Below are 16,812 nucleotides of genomic sequence, written 5' to 3' on the forward strand. Positions count from 1 at the left end.
AGATAAACTGTCAAGTGTCACTCTTGTTCTATTTCTCAGTCAAAAGTGTTTATTTGCATTTCTCTGGAGAAGGAGAGGGGATAGAAAGTGATGAAAGTAGGCTCTGACCTCCTGACTGACCAATAATTTCATTTGTAACATGGAAGTTTGTATTACTTTTCAAAATATTTGCTAACCCTCCTGGGGAAGAATTATACTTTCTCCTCACCCCATTGATCTCAGGTTTCACCATGTGATCTCAACGTACCTCCCTGTAAGAGGATGATTTATCTCTGTCCTGATTGACTCACATGTGGCCATGTGACTTGCTTTGGCTAGTGAAATACAGAAGGAAAAAGTCACATGTATCACTTGTTTTATAACAAATGATAACAGTTTTAAAAACCAGTTTAGTTCACCATTCCTTTCTCTTCATAAGTCCAAACACCAGTCATGTCCCAGTTTATGGGCTGCTGTCAGTCAGGCATGGTGGCTCATGCCTGTAACCCCATGTAACCCCAGCACTTTGGGAGGCTGAGGCAGGTGGATCACCTGAGGTCAGGAGTTCAAGATCAGCCTGATCAACATGGAGAAATCTTGTCTCTACTGAAAATACAAAATTAGCCTGGCGTGGTGGTGCATGCCTGTAATTCCAGCTACTTGGGAGGCTGAGGTGAGAGAATCGCTTGAGCCCGGGAGGTGGAGGTTGCTATGAGCCGAGATCATGCCATTGCACTCCAGCCTGGGCAACAAGAGTGAAACTCCATCAAATAAATAAATAAATACTGCTCTCTAAGCATAGGTCCTGAAGTAAAGACTATGTAGTAACAAAGCCACAGCTGTCTCAATGACATGTAGCATAAGAATTAAATCTTTATTGTTGTTAGTCATTGAAATTTTGTGTCACTTGTTATCACAACATAACTTGGCCTAGGTTAACTGATACATTCAACTTAGACATTCAACTTATCCTTCTGTAAGCCCAATAACCTCTCTTCAACTCTGAGCTGCTGCCACTTCTCCTTCATCCAACACAGATCTTATTGTCAACAGGTAATTTTTGTGAGATCACTTCCATTTCTTGCTGTGTTCATTCATTTGCATGACTATAAAGGAATATCTGAGACTGGGTAATTTATAAAGAAAAGTTTATTTGGTTCATGGTTCTGCGGGCTCCACATGAAGCATGGTGTGGGCATCTGCTTCCAGGACGGCCTCAGAAGACTTACAATGATGGTGGAAGGTGAAGGGGAGTCAGTGTGTCACATGGTGAGAGTGAGGAAGAGAGAAAGAAAGGAGGTGCCAGGCTCTTTTAAACAACCAGCTCTTCTGTGAACTCACAGAGTGAGAATTCACTCATTACCACTAGGACAGCAACAAGATATTCATAAGGAATCTGTCCCCATGACCTAAACAACTCCCTCTAGACACACCTCCAGTATTGAAAGTCACATTTCAACATGAGATTTGGAGGAGACAAAATATCTAAATCGTATCACAGGGATTCATAAAATATCCCCAATCTTTTCTTCCTACTCCAAAATTGACTGGGGCTTCTGCTCTTCTGAGGGCCAAGGTAAAGCCTTCACCTGAGTCCAGCAAAGCTCACCAATCAACCATAGCCTTTGTGTTATCTCTTGGTGTTCTGAATATAGTAAGTGAATTGTCTCTAGGGACGATAGAGGTACTAGAAGAAAAGAGATGACAATGGACTGAGAAGTGAAGGAGGAGACTGTGGCATAGACTATCCTTCCAAAAAAAAAAAAAATGGCTACAAAGAAAAGGAAAAACAAGAAAGTAGTTGGGGGATCAAACAGCCTAGAGTTGTATAGGCTTTTATTTTTATTTTTATTGATTTTTTACACAGGGTCCCACTCTGTTGCTCATGCTGAAGTGCAGTGGCACGATCTCGGCTCACTGCAACCTCCGCCTTCTGGGTTCAAGTGATTCTCCTGCCTCAGTCTCCTGAGTAGCTGGGATTACAGGGCCCGCCATCATGCTCAGCTAATTTTTGTATTTTTAGTAGAGATGAGGTTTCACCATGTTGGCCAGGCCAGGCTAGTCTTGAACTCCTGACCTCAGGTGATCCACCTGCCTCAGCCTCCCAAAGTGCTGGGATTACAGGCATGAGCCACCGTGCCTAGGCTTTCTGTTATACTCCAGATGGTTAGCTTCCCTTCAGTCTTGTTACAGAAGAGTAACTCCCAGTTTACAGAGGTAAGCCAAAGTTTTGGTTTCATCTTGCTTGTGTCTGTACTCACCATGTTTCTTTAGCACAGTTGGTCTTTCCCTGTCATTCCCAGGACAACCAAGTCTGATCTTAGGGAAGCCAACTCTCTGCAGAGGAGGAAGTGCTACTAATTGTGCCCACTTCATTTTCAAATAGGAAAAACTTGAGCAATACCCAGTGGTAAAGCCCAATATATGGAGGGAGATATAATAAAACTAAAGTAGAGAAAGGAACATTATCTCTGTGAAATAGGAGGCAAGAGCCCAAGCTGAGAGCTGGAGAAGCAAGAGTAGTAAAAAAGGTAAATGGTGTCATAGGAATAATGAAACTTTTCAACTGTGTTTACCTAGGTATATGTGTGCATAGGCATGCACACACTCATGTTCAGAATCAGAGCTGTCAGAGACAAGACAAACTCTTTCCAGAGCCTCTTGAGCCCCTGCTTCTTAATTAGTAGAATTTGTGGCTAGGAGCTTTCTATACTCCTGTGCTCTTAGCCAGACCTCTCTTGGTAACAGCCATGTCAGTAGCCACTCTGTCCCAGGACCATGGGCACCTTTGCTCTGGCTAACGCCACCTCTTCCATGAGCACTGAGCAATTTCTGACTCTCTGGGGCCCCTTCTCACCACCCCACACTAGGGTCTGCCTGGCACAAGATCCCAGGAATTTGATGAAAGAAGAAATAGAAGTCACGCAAACTGATGAGGAGCTCTTCTCAGGACTGAGGGAATAAAAGGTGATAAAAGAAGAGAAACACCTAAGTCTTAAGAGAGCCATCTCCAAAAAGCCCCATGCCTGTGAGAGTGGATACCTGAACTCTTTGGCTTTAAGTCGCTGCCTGTCTGAACCTGTCTCTGGTTATGTCACTGACTGGGAAGCAAAGTCCACTTTTCCTGAGGCCTGTCTGGAGGCCTCTCAACTCCAGCTGCAGGAGCTGAGTCTCCTTCCAACAGCAGTGCCCTATGGCAGGCAGCCCAGCTCAGAAGTCAGAAGACGTGTCAGACCCAGAGCAGCCCTGAGAGAAACCCAGAGGCACACAGCCATATGTAATGGGAGGGATCTGCAAAAATAACAGGTCCAAGCCCCATATCCTACACAGCAGGAAACTGGACACAGATTATCGCTGTGTGTTTCTCAAAGTCAAACACTGCTACCTCAGCCAGTCAAGTAATGGCTGAGCTGGAAGGTTTAGCCTTCTGCCCTTCGTCCATCTGGAGTCTTTCAGTTCTGTTTCTTTATGAATCAAGTTCTGAAACAAAAAAAAAAAAAAGTAGCCTTTTATTTTAAAATGTGTTACTAGCTTCACAGCCAGATGAAGAGTAGGAGGGAGATTTCCTGGAGGAAATCAAGAGAGTGGAGAATAGGGATAGATATTTTTATTTCTTCTGGCCATTAAAGCTCTAGTTTCAGAAAGGGAGTTAGTAATGGAATCCTCTGCTTCAGTGAAATCTTACTATGAAAACCAAGTATTATTAAACAGATAAAAGGAGAGATAAATTGATTGGGCAGTGTTCTTAGATCCTAAGTCTGGGGCATTTCAAGAGGGCATCTGGCCCAGTCACATGTACCGAAGTGGAAACAAACTACTAAGATGTCCAATGATGATGGGGAGAAGAGACCACGAAACAAATTTTTCTTTAGAATTTCAGCTTCTTTTGACCTAGCACTTTTCTCTCACTTCAGTTCAGTTTTTCCTTTGCCTTTTCTCTCTGGAGAAAACAGAAGTAGGCTGGGTATTTCCTAAAAATCTCCAAGTCCTTTCTACTGCACACATGTACACAAATATATAATATATATATTTTTTTCAATGAAAAAATAATTTTACAACATCAGAGTGCTCTTTCCACTTTGGTAGCACTTGACACAGAACTACAGAGACCATTGGTTGGGTGTCAGAGCCAAGGATTACTGGAATATATTATAATTTAAGTGAACTCCCTACTAAGCCAGGCATGGTGGCTCATGCCTATAAATCCAGCACTTTGAGAGGCCAAGGAAGGTGGATGGCTTAAGCCCAAGAGTTCAAGACTAGCCTGGGCAACATACCAAGACCCTGTCTCTACAAAAAATAAAAATTAAAAAAAATTATCTGGGCATAGTGGTACATACCTGTAGTCCCAGCTACTCAGGAGGCTGAGGCAGCAGGATCGCTTGAGCCCAGAAGGTTGAGGCTGCAGCGAGCTGTAATTGTGCTGCTGCACTCCAGCCTGGGCAACATAGTGAGACCCTCTCTTGAAAAAAAGCGGGGAGGGGGGAAGTAAACAGAGCCAGAGCCCAGGACCCTTCTAAATCAGGATACTTTGCAGCTATACAGATGGGACATTCATGGAGCCAGACTTACCCTTTCAAAGTATCTCCTCACTAAATATTCAGATGTGTGGGGAGCTGAAAGAATCCAATTTCTAAGAAGTGAACTCTCTACTAGCAAAGTTGCACATAATCCCCTAAACACACAAAACACAGCTCTAACAATTCAAAACCACCAAGTATGGTGTACTCAATGCATACGAGACTAGTTGAAACACTTGGTTCTAGTCCCAACCTAGTCCTCACTTTGCTATGAAACCACAGGCAATGCAGTCTCCTCATTTGTAAAATGAAGGGATTAAAGTATATTATGAAAATGTCCTCATACAGTGTGAGTCTGTGATCTTATCATTCTGAGAAGGAATCATTTTCTCATAGACTTCCCAACCCTTACCCAGAGAAGATTTTCTAGGTTTTGTCACTGGGGCGATTTGTCTCGTTTTGACACCAGGACCCACCTGATTTGTATACATTTGGTACATTTACTAAAGAGTGATGGAGGTATAGAGTAAAGGCATCAAGGTCATGCAGAGACAGTGCTAGAAGGTAGGAAAGAAGGGCAAGTGAGGAGATTATATTTGAGATGGCACTTCCTCATCCTGAGTTTCCCACTTTGGGCCATAGGTAAGGAGGCATACCTGTCTGTAAATAGAAAACTCCTATTCAATGAGAATAACTCAGATGAATGCCCTGCCAAGCAGAGAACCATTCATTTCTTTTGAGGGACAGAATCTCTAAGCAATCATAATAAATGTCACTATTATCCTGAGTTTGTCCTTCTGGGATTTTCCAGTGATGCCGAGATCCAGACCATGCTCTTTGTGCTAATCCTGGTGATTCATCTCTTGACTTTGATGGGGAATCTGGTGATGATCCTGGAGATCAGGGCTGATTCTGGAGATCAGGGCTGATTCTCACCTGTATACACCTATGTACTCTTCCTCAGACATTTGTCCTTTCTGGATTTCAGCTACTCCTAGTCACTGTGGCCAAGATGCTACAAAACTTCCTCTCAGAAGAAAAGCATCTCAATGTGGGGCTGCCTCACCAAGAGTTTCTTTTCCATTCTCTCTGGGGGAACAGAACCCTGTCTGCTCTCTGCCATGGCCTATGATCGCTATGTTACTGTCTGCCACCCTCTGGTCTATACCATGGTCATGAAAAGACCTCTCTGTATGGTGACTGTGAGCATTGCTTGAGCAGCGGGATTTCTGATTTCCTCCACAAGTTACGTTTCTGTGGGTCCGACATCATCCCCATTTCAGTTGTAAGCTGCCTCCCTTCTTCCCTCTGTCCTACATTGATCCCATTGTCAGTGAGATTCTTCTAGCTGTATCACAGGGATTCTGGGGGCTACTGACACTTCCCTTAATCTTCTTCTCTTACTCCAGAATTACATCTATCATACTGAGCATCTGCTTTTTCTGAGGGCCAAGGCAAAGCCTTCTCTGCATATTCTTCCCATCTCACTGTGGTTCTCTCATTCCATGGGATGACTTTTTTCAGATACCTAGGCTCTACTTCAGGCTCAGTGTTAGGGCAGGTGGTCTCTGTTCAGTACAGTGTGATCACATCTTTGGTGAACTCTCTCATCTATAGTATGAAGAACCAGGAAGTAAAAACAGCTTTGCAGAGGATGTTGAGGAAAAAAGAAGGAAAAAAAGTATGTCTTAGGGTAAGAAAAAGATGTAATTCTGCTTGGGAAATAGAGAAATCATCTCTAAAGAAGAAAGACTTTTGCTCTGGAGGAAATGTATAGCCAGTCAGAAGCACAGATCAAAATGTGGGACTTGCAATTGGCATCTGAAGTGGTCAGTGTTGTGGGACTGTGCCCTTAAGCTGTGAGATCTGATATTATCTCCTGAAAGATTGTGCCAACATTGCTAACACAAATTAGGGGATGACCACTGGTATACACTTGAGACATGCTTGGTGTGTAGGGAAAAAACCTACAGATCTAGTGTCAGAAGTACTGCACTGAGTGACTGAGAATAGAGTAGGAAAAATCACTTTGGTTTTTCCTATCCCCACTAGAGAACATCTTAAAATTACTACCACAGCTATATAGTAAGAAAATAATCCTAAACGATGTGGAAAACAACCTTGAGACTATCATTCCAACAATTGTATGTAATAGGTATTTATAATCTCATAATTTTAACCCAGATTCTAACTCTTTCTGCCACTGGGTGCTAGGTATTTGTCTACAATGATTCCACAGTATGGTCTACTTAAAATATTTTTAAGTCATAGATGACAGAATTAAAGAGTACATTTTCTGTAACATACTGAAATGTGGTGTTCAACAAAATGCTTATATGAAAATATAAGATGAAGCAAATAAGAAGTCTGCTTAGAGTGATTTTTTGTACTATTTTTAAAAATGACAGTTTGAAATTGCACCACTTAGAAGCTGTCCTAGTATAACATATTTCACAAGTGCTGTCTTGACCTAGTCTTGATGCCATGAACTCTATTACTTTTGAGAACAGTGTGGCAAGCTCCTAGCCCAACTACTTCCCTTATCAGGCTCTAACACTCCTAAGTTAAAATATACAATACCCAGCTGTCAGAGGTCCCCAGATACTTAACACCCAAGGCCAGCCCCCTCTTTCTTTAGGCCACAAAATTATTTAAAACATCCAATCCCTAGGAAACCCAAGAAATTTTGCTAATGCCATACTGTTTGCCATACATAAGTAAGCCTTCTGCAACTCCAGCATGCTGTTTATCTGTCCTTGGATGCAACCCTCTATGTGGCCCTGCATGGCAACCTTCTCTGCTCTGGAGCTATATGTAACAAAGAGATCTGCCTTTTACCTATCCAAGTGTCTTTGTGCTGTGTCCCACCATCAAAAGAATCTTTAAATCTTATAAAACATCTAGTCTTATCCTGATTGCAACATCAGCTGTCACAGACAGCTGCCTAGGGTTCACTGTCTACACTGACTATGAATCATTTCTACCAAGTAATGGCCATTGCCAACATCTTGCATTTGAATTGGGCTTTATAAACTTATACCACATGCCTATATATATATATATATATATATATATTTTTTTTTTTTTTTTTTTTTTTTTTTTTGACACAGAGTCTTGCTCTGTCACCCAGGCTGGAGTGCAGTGACACCATCTCAGTTCACTGTAACATCTGCCTCCCAGGTTCAAGCAATTCTCCTGCCTCAGCTCCCAAGTAGCTGAGATTACAGTGCCCACCACCAAGCCCAGATAATTTTTGTATTTTTAGTAGAGATGGGGTTTCGCCATGTTGGTCAGGCTGGTCTCGATCTCCTGACCTCAGGTGATCTGCCTGCCTCGGCCTCCCAAAGTGCTGGGATCACAAGCGTGAGCCACCACACCTGGCCTTTTTTTTCCTTAATTTAGTCTTCACAACAGCTTTTAAAGAAAAGAAGAATCACATATCTATTTGATAGATGAGGTTAAGGATCTAATCTGTCACCCAGATTAGATCCTTAACCTCAGGACCAAAAAGCAAAGCCTTTGGTTCTTAACTTAGTGCTATTTCTACCACAACCTTCTGCCCACTTCTTAATTTAGTGCTGGTTTTTTAATTAAAATTTTTGAGTCCACAAGAAACTGTTACCCTCTGGTAAGGCCACTCATTCCTTCTCCCTCAGTATCAAGAATGGTAGCAATTAAAAGGGTAGGCCACAGAACTTTTTAAGCCTGATACCACTACCACTACAAACCTCATTGCCAAGTATGATGTAAGGTACCCTCAGAGCTCTGGTACTTCTGGAAATATACCCCTCCTGTAGCATTGACCCTGTCCACAACAGGATTGAAAGAGGGCCAACAGAGCTCAGCACACTTGTAGTGACACACCTTCATTCTATGACCCATACAACTTCTACTCAACCCAATCAGCCATTGTACCTCACCTCACCACTGATTAGCTGACTGGTCCCCAAAAGCAGTCTAAAATTAGAACTGATTATCCACCTCCCTAGATGACTACTAATCCCATCATGTCCTAGATCCTTGCTTCCCATACTCACACAAGAAGGCTTGCCCTCCAGATCATTCCTCATCATAGAGATTCTTACCCTATTAGAATCACCTACCTTGCCTAACTTGAATCAGACTCCAGCACCAGCATAACCCCTAACTCCTTCTACAGTAATCTATGTAATTCAGGGTCTGTCATCAATAAAATCCCCTATATCCTTCAACTTCTATGATGGATGTTTCTATTACTCCCTTTATATAACCAAAACCTGGCTCTCCCTTAAGGAAAAAGCATGCTTCCCTTGCAGCCCTCGAAAGAGGTGGCAAGTTTTAAATCCTATAGTCTACATACAAAGGCTTTTCAAATGGTGGATTGCAACCCAATAGTGAGTTGTGAAATCAACTTATTGGATAGTTAATAGAAAACTTTAAATCAAGTAACAGTATAAAACATGAGCACATATACTATATATATTTAAGGTAAACATTGTTTCACAAAAATTTTGTTTCAATTTTATAAATGATGGGTGTGCTGGATCACAATCTAAATGTATTTCTTGGCCAGGAGTGATGACTCACACCTGTAATCCCAGCACTTTAGGAGGCTGAGGCAGGTGGATCACCTGAAGCCAGGAGTTCAAGACCAGACTGACCAATATAGTGAAACCCCATCTCTACTAAAAATACAAAATTAGCTAGGCATGGTGGCACATGCCTGTAATCCCAGCTACTCGAGAGGCTGAGGCAGGAGAATTACTTGAACCTGGGAAGTGGAGGTTGCAGTGAGCCAAGATCACGCCACTGCACTCCTGTCCAGCCTAGGCAACAAGAGCGAAACTCCATCTCAAAAAAATAAAATAAATAAAAATAAATGTATTTCTTGTTGTGTATCACAATATATATTTCAAACACACATATATATACACATATGTTTGTGGGTTTAAAAAATTATTTATTTTTAGACACAAGGTCTTGCTCTGCTGGTCAGGCTGGAATGCAATGGTGTGATCATAGCTCATTATAGCCTTGAACTCCTAAGCTCAAATGATCCTCCCGCCTCAGCTGCCCAAGTAGCTAGGACTGCAGGTGCACACCACCAAGTCCAACTACTTTGTTTTAGAGGTGGAGTCTCACAATGTTGCTTAGGCTGGTCTGAAGCTCCTAGCCCCAAGCTATCCTCCTGCCTCAGCCTTCAAATAGGTAGGATTTCAAGGCATGAACCAATGTGCCCAGCTATATACATATATTTGAAAGCCACTGCTTTATACCACTGAGAGTTACAAGTGGAGTACATGTTCTCTTTTCTCCTTATTACCGCTTCAAGTACCATTTTCATCCTTCCTCTTTAAGTAATGTCCAGTTGCACTGAAGCACATGTCATCAAACCATTCCACACACACTTTTCCTTATTATCACCTACCACACTCCTGGTCACTCACCTTTCATTTAAGACTCCATCAATTGGCTTACTATTCCTCTCTCCATAACACCATCATTATTCCCAATGACTTCAACATCCATGTGGACAATGCAACTTATGCATACGAGTATGTGCAAGTATAATTGTATTCCTTGCTAAAATTCTGAAATATTTTCATAGCCACCGTCAATCCTCTTCAATGTCATGCCTCAGTGCTCTAGCCCCCGACCAGGATTCAACAGATCTCTTCACAATTCAGAAACAAAAAGGAATCATCTAACACAACAAGGTGCTTGCAGGACCCTGCACCAGCACTATGGGCTATGTCTATTTTGACAGGTCCATGCCATGCTAGTAGTAGTAGCTAAGTATTTTGAATCCTATCCCTGCTATCACTCTAGCCTCTGAGTTCTTTTGACTTTGTTTTACCTTAAATGATCGTGTTCACCACTGCAGTCACTCACTCTCACAGTCATACCCTATATCTACTTATTACCAACAACTGCAGGAAGAATGCTGCTACGTCCCAGGAAACTCTATATTCCACACATTAGAATCCACCTGTGTGCCCAATTCATCACAGTTACCAGAATTCCATCAACAGAGCAGCCCAGGACCAACAAATATTCTTACAATGATATAATTAGCACCATCAGGTGTATTACTTCCTTTTAAACACAAATATAATGACTCCCTATCACCTGACATAGCAAATAAAAACTACTTCATCCACTAACTTCATCCACTATTCTATTAATTTCCCTGTTTCTTCTCTACTTTAGACTGACACCCCCATATATGTGTCTTCTTCATTCCACAACATGCCACAGCATGTCCATTTCCGCCTTCTGATGCTATATGGGATGCCCTTCCTACATTTCACCTTCAAAGCTAATCTTGTAACTCCTCCACTTCAGAAAGTCTGAAAAAGATGGAATCATCTGCCTGCTACTCAATGCATATTTAATTAATCCCTGCTGCAACAGTGCATAGGAGTTTGTACTTGTCCATATAATTTCTGTGAAAGGTAAGGTACCACTCAGGTAAAAGGTGCACCAGATGAGAAGTCAGACCAGGGCTCAATTTCTGATTGTGCCTCTTGGCTCACTTAATGTCCCTGAAACCATGCAGATCCACATCTTGCAGAGTTTAACTGATAGCTAAAGAGATGGCACACCAAAGCATAATATAAAGACATTTTGCACTTATTCCTTGTGATGTTTAAGACAAGGTTCTGTACAAGTAAAGACAACCAAAGCAAAAATAGAGAGAGATCCAAGATGGCTGATGATTAGCAGCTCGGGCACGTACCTCCCAGTGAAAGCGCAAAGAACGAGAGGACGCCACACTTTCAGACGAATATTAGTTGCTCACGGACCACAAGATTCCCAGTGGAGGAGCTCCACGGGTCGCCAGGGCGACTCTTGTGGCCGGCGTGGCGGTTTTGCTGGTGCCTTAGCACGCCAGTTCTTGGTGCAGAGTCCGGAGATTCCCGGGCAGAAAAGCACCATCAATCTTAACACCGCTGTTTTGGCCGGCTCAGTGGATTGCTCAGATTTCGGTGCAGGGAATCAACAAGTTGGACGTCAGAGACCCAGTTAGAAAGTCGGTAATTATAAAGACGACAGACGGACAAATATATAATGAAGGGAAGAAACCAGCGTAAAAAGGTAGAGAATACTCAAAATCAAAATGCCTCTCCCTCTACAGGGGATCGCAATTCCTCATCAGTAACGGAACAAGGTTTAATAGATTACACGTGTGTTCCAATAACAGAAGCAGGTTTCAAAACGTGGCTGATAAGAAACTTCTGTGAATTAAAAGAACTTGTTCTAACCCAATGCAAAGAAACTAAGAACCTTGAAAAAAGGTTTGACGAAATGTTAACGAGAATGGACAATTTAGAGAAGAATATAAGTGAATTGATGGAGCTGAAAAACACAACACGAGAACTTCGCGAAGCATGCACAAGTTTAAACAGTCGAATTGATCAAGCAGAAGGAAGGATATCAGAAGTCGAGGACCAGCTCAGTGAAATGAAACGAGAAGACAAGAATGCAGAAAAAAGGATGAAAAGGAATGAGCAAAGTCTCCAGGAAATATGGGACTATGTGAAAAGACCTAATTTACGTTTGATAGGTGTACCTGAATGTGATGAAGAGAATGAATCCAAGTTGGAAAATACTCTTCAGAATATCATTCAGGAAAATTTTCCCAACCTGGCAAGGAAGGGTAATATTCAACTCCAGGTAATACAGAGAACACCACAAAGATATTCTTCAAGAAGACCAACCCCAAGGCACATAATCGCCAGATTTATTAGGGTTGAAATGAAGGAGAAAATACTAAGGGCAGCCAGAGAGAAAGGTCAGGTTACCCATAAAGGGAAATCTATCAGACTTACAGCAGATCTCTCAGCAGAAACCCTACAAGCCAGAAAAGAGTGGGGACCAATATTTAACATCCTTAAAGAAAAGAACTTTCAACCCAGAATTTCCTATCCAGCCAAACTAAGCTTTATGAGCGAAGGAAAAATTAAATCTTTTGCAAACAAACAAGTACTTAGAGAGTTCACCACCATCAGGCCTGCTTTACAGGAGCTTCTGAAAGAAGCACTATACATATAAAGGAACAACCAATATCAGCCTTTCCAAAAATATATCAAAAAGCAAAGAACTTTAACACAATAAAAAATTTACATCAACTAATGGGCAAAACAGCCAGCTAGCATCAAACGCCGGTATTAAACTTATATATATTTTAATTGGATAAAAAGCCAAAATCCATCGGTATGCTGCATCCGGGCCCATCTTACATGCAACAATACACAAAGACTCAGAGAGAAGGAGGAAGATTTACCAATCAAACAGAGAGTAAAAATAAACTAATAAACAAAAAGCAGGAGATGCAATTCTCGCCTCTGATAAAGTAGATTTTAAAGCAACAAAGATCAAAAGAGGCGAGGAATGACATTACATAATGGCAAAAGGATCAATGCAACAAGAAGAGCTAACGATTCTATAGATCAACGAGATAGAAAATTAACAAGGATATTCAGAACTTGAACTCAGACCCGGAACAAGTAAACTTAATAAACATTTATAGAACTCTCCACTTCAAATACACAAAACATACATTACCACCTCACACCTATTCCAAAGGTGACTATATAATTGGAAGTAAATCACTCCTCAGTAATCGCATAGCATTTCATAGGTTTAAATTAAATATTGGTTGGCTGTTTGTTTGTTATCTTCTTCCCTTATTCCTTCCTGACTACATCATTAAGTATAATTATCAGTATAAAAGAGGCTTTCAATACCCATTACTAAATTGCATTCTAGCCTGGGCAAGAAAGCAATACTCCCATTCTCTCTCCCTCTTTCTTCTCCTTCTCCCTCCTCCCCATTCTCTCTCTCTCTTTCTCTTCCTTTTTCCTCCTCCCTATTCTCTCTCTCTCTTTCTCTTTAAAAAAAAAAAAAAGAATCAGCGGATTATTTAAAAAAAAAATAGACAAATGGGGTCATATCATAAAGTTAAAAAGCTTCTGCAAAGCAAAGGAAGCAATCAACAAAGCGAAGAGCCAACCCACAGAATGGGAGAAAATATTTGCAAACTACTCATCTGATAAGGGGTTACTAACCAGAATATATAAGGATCTCAAGAAATGCTATAGAAAAAATCTAATAACCTGATTAAAAATAGGCAAAAGATTTGGATAGACATTTCTCAAAATACATACAAATGGTAAAAGAATACATACAAATGGCAAACAGACATATGAGAAGGTGCTCAACATTACTGATGATCAGGGAAATGCAAATCAAAACACCAATGAGATACCATTTCACTCCAGTTAAAATGGCTTATATCCAAAAGACAGGCAATAACAAATGCCGGTAAGAATGTAGAGAAAAGGGAATCCTCGTACACTGCTGGTGGGAATGTAAATTAGTATAACTACTAGGGAGAACAGTTTGGAGGTTCCTCAAAAAACTAAAAATTGAGCTCCCATATGATCCAGCAATCCCACTGCTGGGTATATACCCAAAAGAAAAGAAATCAGTAAGTATATCAAAGAAATATCTGCATTCCCATGTTTGTTGCAGTTCTATTCACCATAGCCAAGATTTGGAAGCAACCTAAGTATGCATCAACAGATAAATGAATAAAGAACAAGTGGTACTTATACACAATGGAGCACTATTCAGCCATAAAAAAGAATGAGATTTAGTCATTTGCAACAACATGGATGTAACTGGAAGTCATTATGTTAAGCGAAATAAGCCAGACACAGAAAGACAAACATTGCATGTTCTCACTTATTTGGAGTATCTAAAAATCAAAACAATTGAACCCATGGAGATAATGAATAGAAGGATGGTTACCAGAGGCTGGGAAGGATAATGGGGGAATGGGGGCAGTGAGAATGGTTAATGGGTACAAAAAAATAGTTTGAATGAATGAATAGGACCTATTATTTAATAGCACAACAGGGTGACGGCAGTCAATAATAATTGTACTTTTTTTTTTTCTGAGACAGAGTCTCACTCTGTCTCCCAGGTTGGAGTACAGTAGCACTATCTCGGCTCACTGCAACCTCCGCCACCTGGGGTCAAGCGATTCTTCTGCCTCAGCCTCCTGAGTAGCTGGGATTACAGGCACACACCACCACACCTGGCTAATTTGTATTTTTAGTAGAAATGGGGTTTCACCATATTAGTTAGGCTGGTCTCAAACTCCCAACCTTGTGATCTGCCCATTTCGGCCTCCCAAAGTGCTGGGATTACAGGCATGAACCACCGAGCTGGGCCAATAATTGTACATTTTAAAGAAACTAAAAGAGTATAATTGAATTGTTTTAACACAAAGGATAAGTGCTTGAGGGGATGGATACCCCGATTTCCGTGATATGGTTATTAAGCATTGTATGCCTGCATCGGAACATCTCCTGTACCCCATAAATATATACACCTACTATGTAACTACACAAATTTAAAATTACAAAAGCTATTTTTAAAAAGAAAAGTTTCTTGTATAAAGAAAATGATACCATTTTGACTCCTTTTTTTTTTTTAAGACGAAGGCGTACTCTGTTGCCCAAGCTGGAGTGCAGTGGCTCGAGCTTGGTTCACTGCAACCTCCACCTCCCAGGTTCAAGCAATTCTCCTGCCTCAGCCTCCTGAGTGGCTGGAATTACAGGCGTCCAACATCATGCCTGGCTAATTTTTGTATTTTCAGTAGAGATGGGGTTTCACTATCTTGGCCAGGCTGGTCTTGAACTTCTGACCTCGTGATCCATCTGCCTCAGTCTCTCAAAGCGCTGGGATTACAGGCATGAGCCACCATGCCCAGTCTTTTTTTTTTTTTTTAAAGGAAACAATCTCACACTGATTTGTTTCCCAAAAGAGTTGAGGAGAGTCTGAGCTATTATAATATCTATCAGTTCTTTCCAAACATTCCTTTCAGGTAAAGTCAGGTTTAGGTACTTGATTATGTTCATTTAACACTGTAACAGAGGCAATGCTGTGTCCTTCAGACCCCATTCCTTTTCTACTAGGCACACATACTTTACTTCCCAGCCACCCTGCTAGGCGGGGCCATGTGACCACGTGCATGAATTCTGGCTAAGGGAATGGGGTGAAAGTGACACACACCACTTCTAGGACTGGCCCCTAATATCTCTGACAAGTTAACCACAGCTTGCCTCCCTTATCTGAGGGTCACAGATTTGACTACATTGCTAAGGCTTCAGGGCATGGTAGAACCACTAGATGCAAGAAGTCTGGTCCTTCAATGAATGCAAGAAGTAGAGACCCCCACCCTCTGGCCCCAACCAACCTGTTACCACACTGTGACTTTGTATGAACATAAGCCTTTATGGAGTTAAGCCCCGAAATAGTGGTTTTGCTAGCCTACCCCAGTTAACACACCTTCTATTTATCACCAGTGGTAACATATGTGAAAAGAACCCCTGGACTTAGTTCCAGAACCTGGGATAAAAATTCTAGAACTACTACGCCCACCACATACGCCATGATCTGCTCCTAGAATATGCTCTATACCCTCCACAACTGTGTGTCTACTGTGTTTTCCTCTTTTTCATTAGCGAACCCTCCCCACTCTTCTCTGTCTCAAGACTTCTGTAGGAGGGAGGACTTCTCTGACCTCCCTCCCATACATGGTCACTTCTCTTTGCCCCAAGTGCAGAGTACATTCCTCTATTTTAGCATCTATTATGTTTTATTGCAAATATTTGTTGATATATACTTCCCCAGACTGTGAATCGTTTCTTTGATTCCCAGTATTTAGTTACAGTGTCTGGTGCATGTAGAAAATAAATATGTATTGAAGGAATGATTGTCATATATGACCTTACGTAAGTCCCTTTTTTTTTTTTTTTGAGACGGAGTCTCGCTTTGTCTCCAGGGCTGGAGTGAAGTGGCAAAATCTGGGCTCACTGCAATCTCTGCCTCCCGGGTTTAAAGAATTCTCCAGCCTCAGCCTCCCAAGTAGCTGGGATTACAGACGCCCACCACCATGTCTGGCTAATTATTTGTATTTTTAGTAGAGACCGGGTTTCACCAGGAGTTTGCAGGTCTCGAACTCCTGACCTCGTGATTTGTCCGCCTCGGCCTCTCAAAGTGCTCTGAGATCACAGGCGTGAGCCACCGCACCTGGCCTAGTCACTTATTTTTTTAAGTCTACTAAACAAAGTTTTTCAAAATTGTTGTAATGATTAAGTAAGGAATGTGAATGTGACTTGTAGGTTATAAATAGATTCTAACAGTAATGGGTTTACTCACTGTTTGTAGGTCCTTCTCATCTTTTCCAGTCAAATCCACCTTAATGCTGTAAGATAGCACTATCCAATATAAATATAATGCAAGCCATGTTTGTAGTTTT

The 16,812-nt window shown here is 41.4% G+C and overlaps 1 pseudogene; it reads right to left on the reverse strand.

Annotated features, from left to right (window-relative positions):
* Positions 1-16,812, reverse strand: part of LOC105709505 (tubulin beta chain-like) — a 59,891-nt pseudogene that overhangs the window by 42,062 nt on the left and 1,017 nt on the right.

This window comes from Aotus nancymaae, unplaced genomic scaffold (genome assembly GCF_030222135.1).
Source record: "Aotus nancymaae isolate 86718 unplaced genomic scaffold, 86718_ANA_hifiasm-v0.15.2.pri h1tg000016l, whole genome shotgun sequence".
In the NCBI taxonomy this organism is placed as follows: domain Eukaryota; kingdom Metazoa; phylum Chordata; class Mammalia; order Primates; family Aotidae; genus Aotus; species Aotus nancymaae.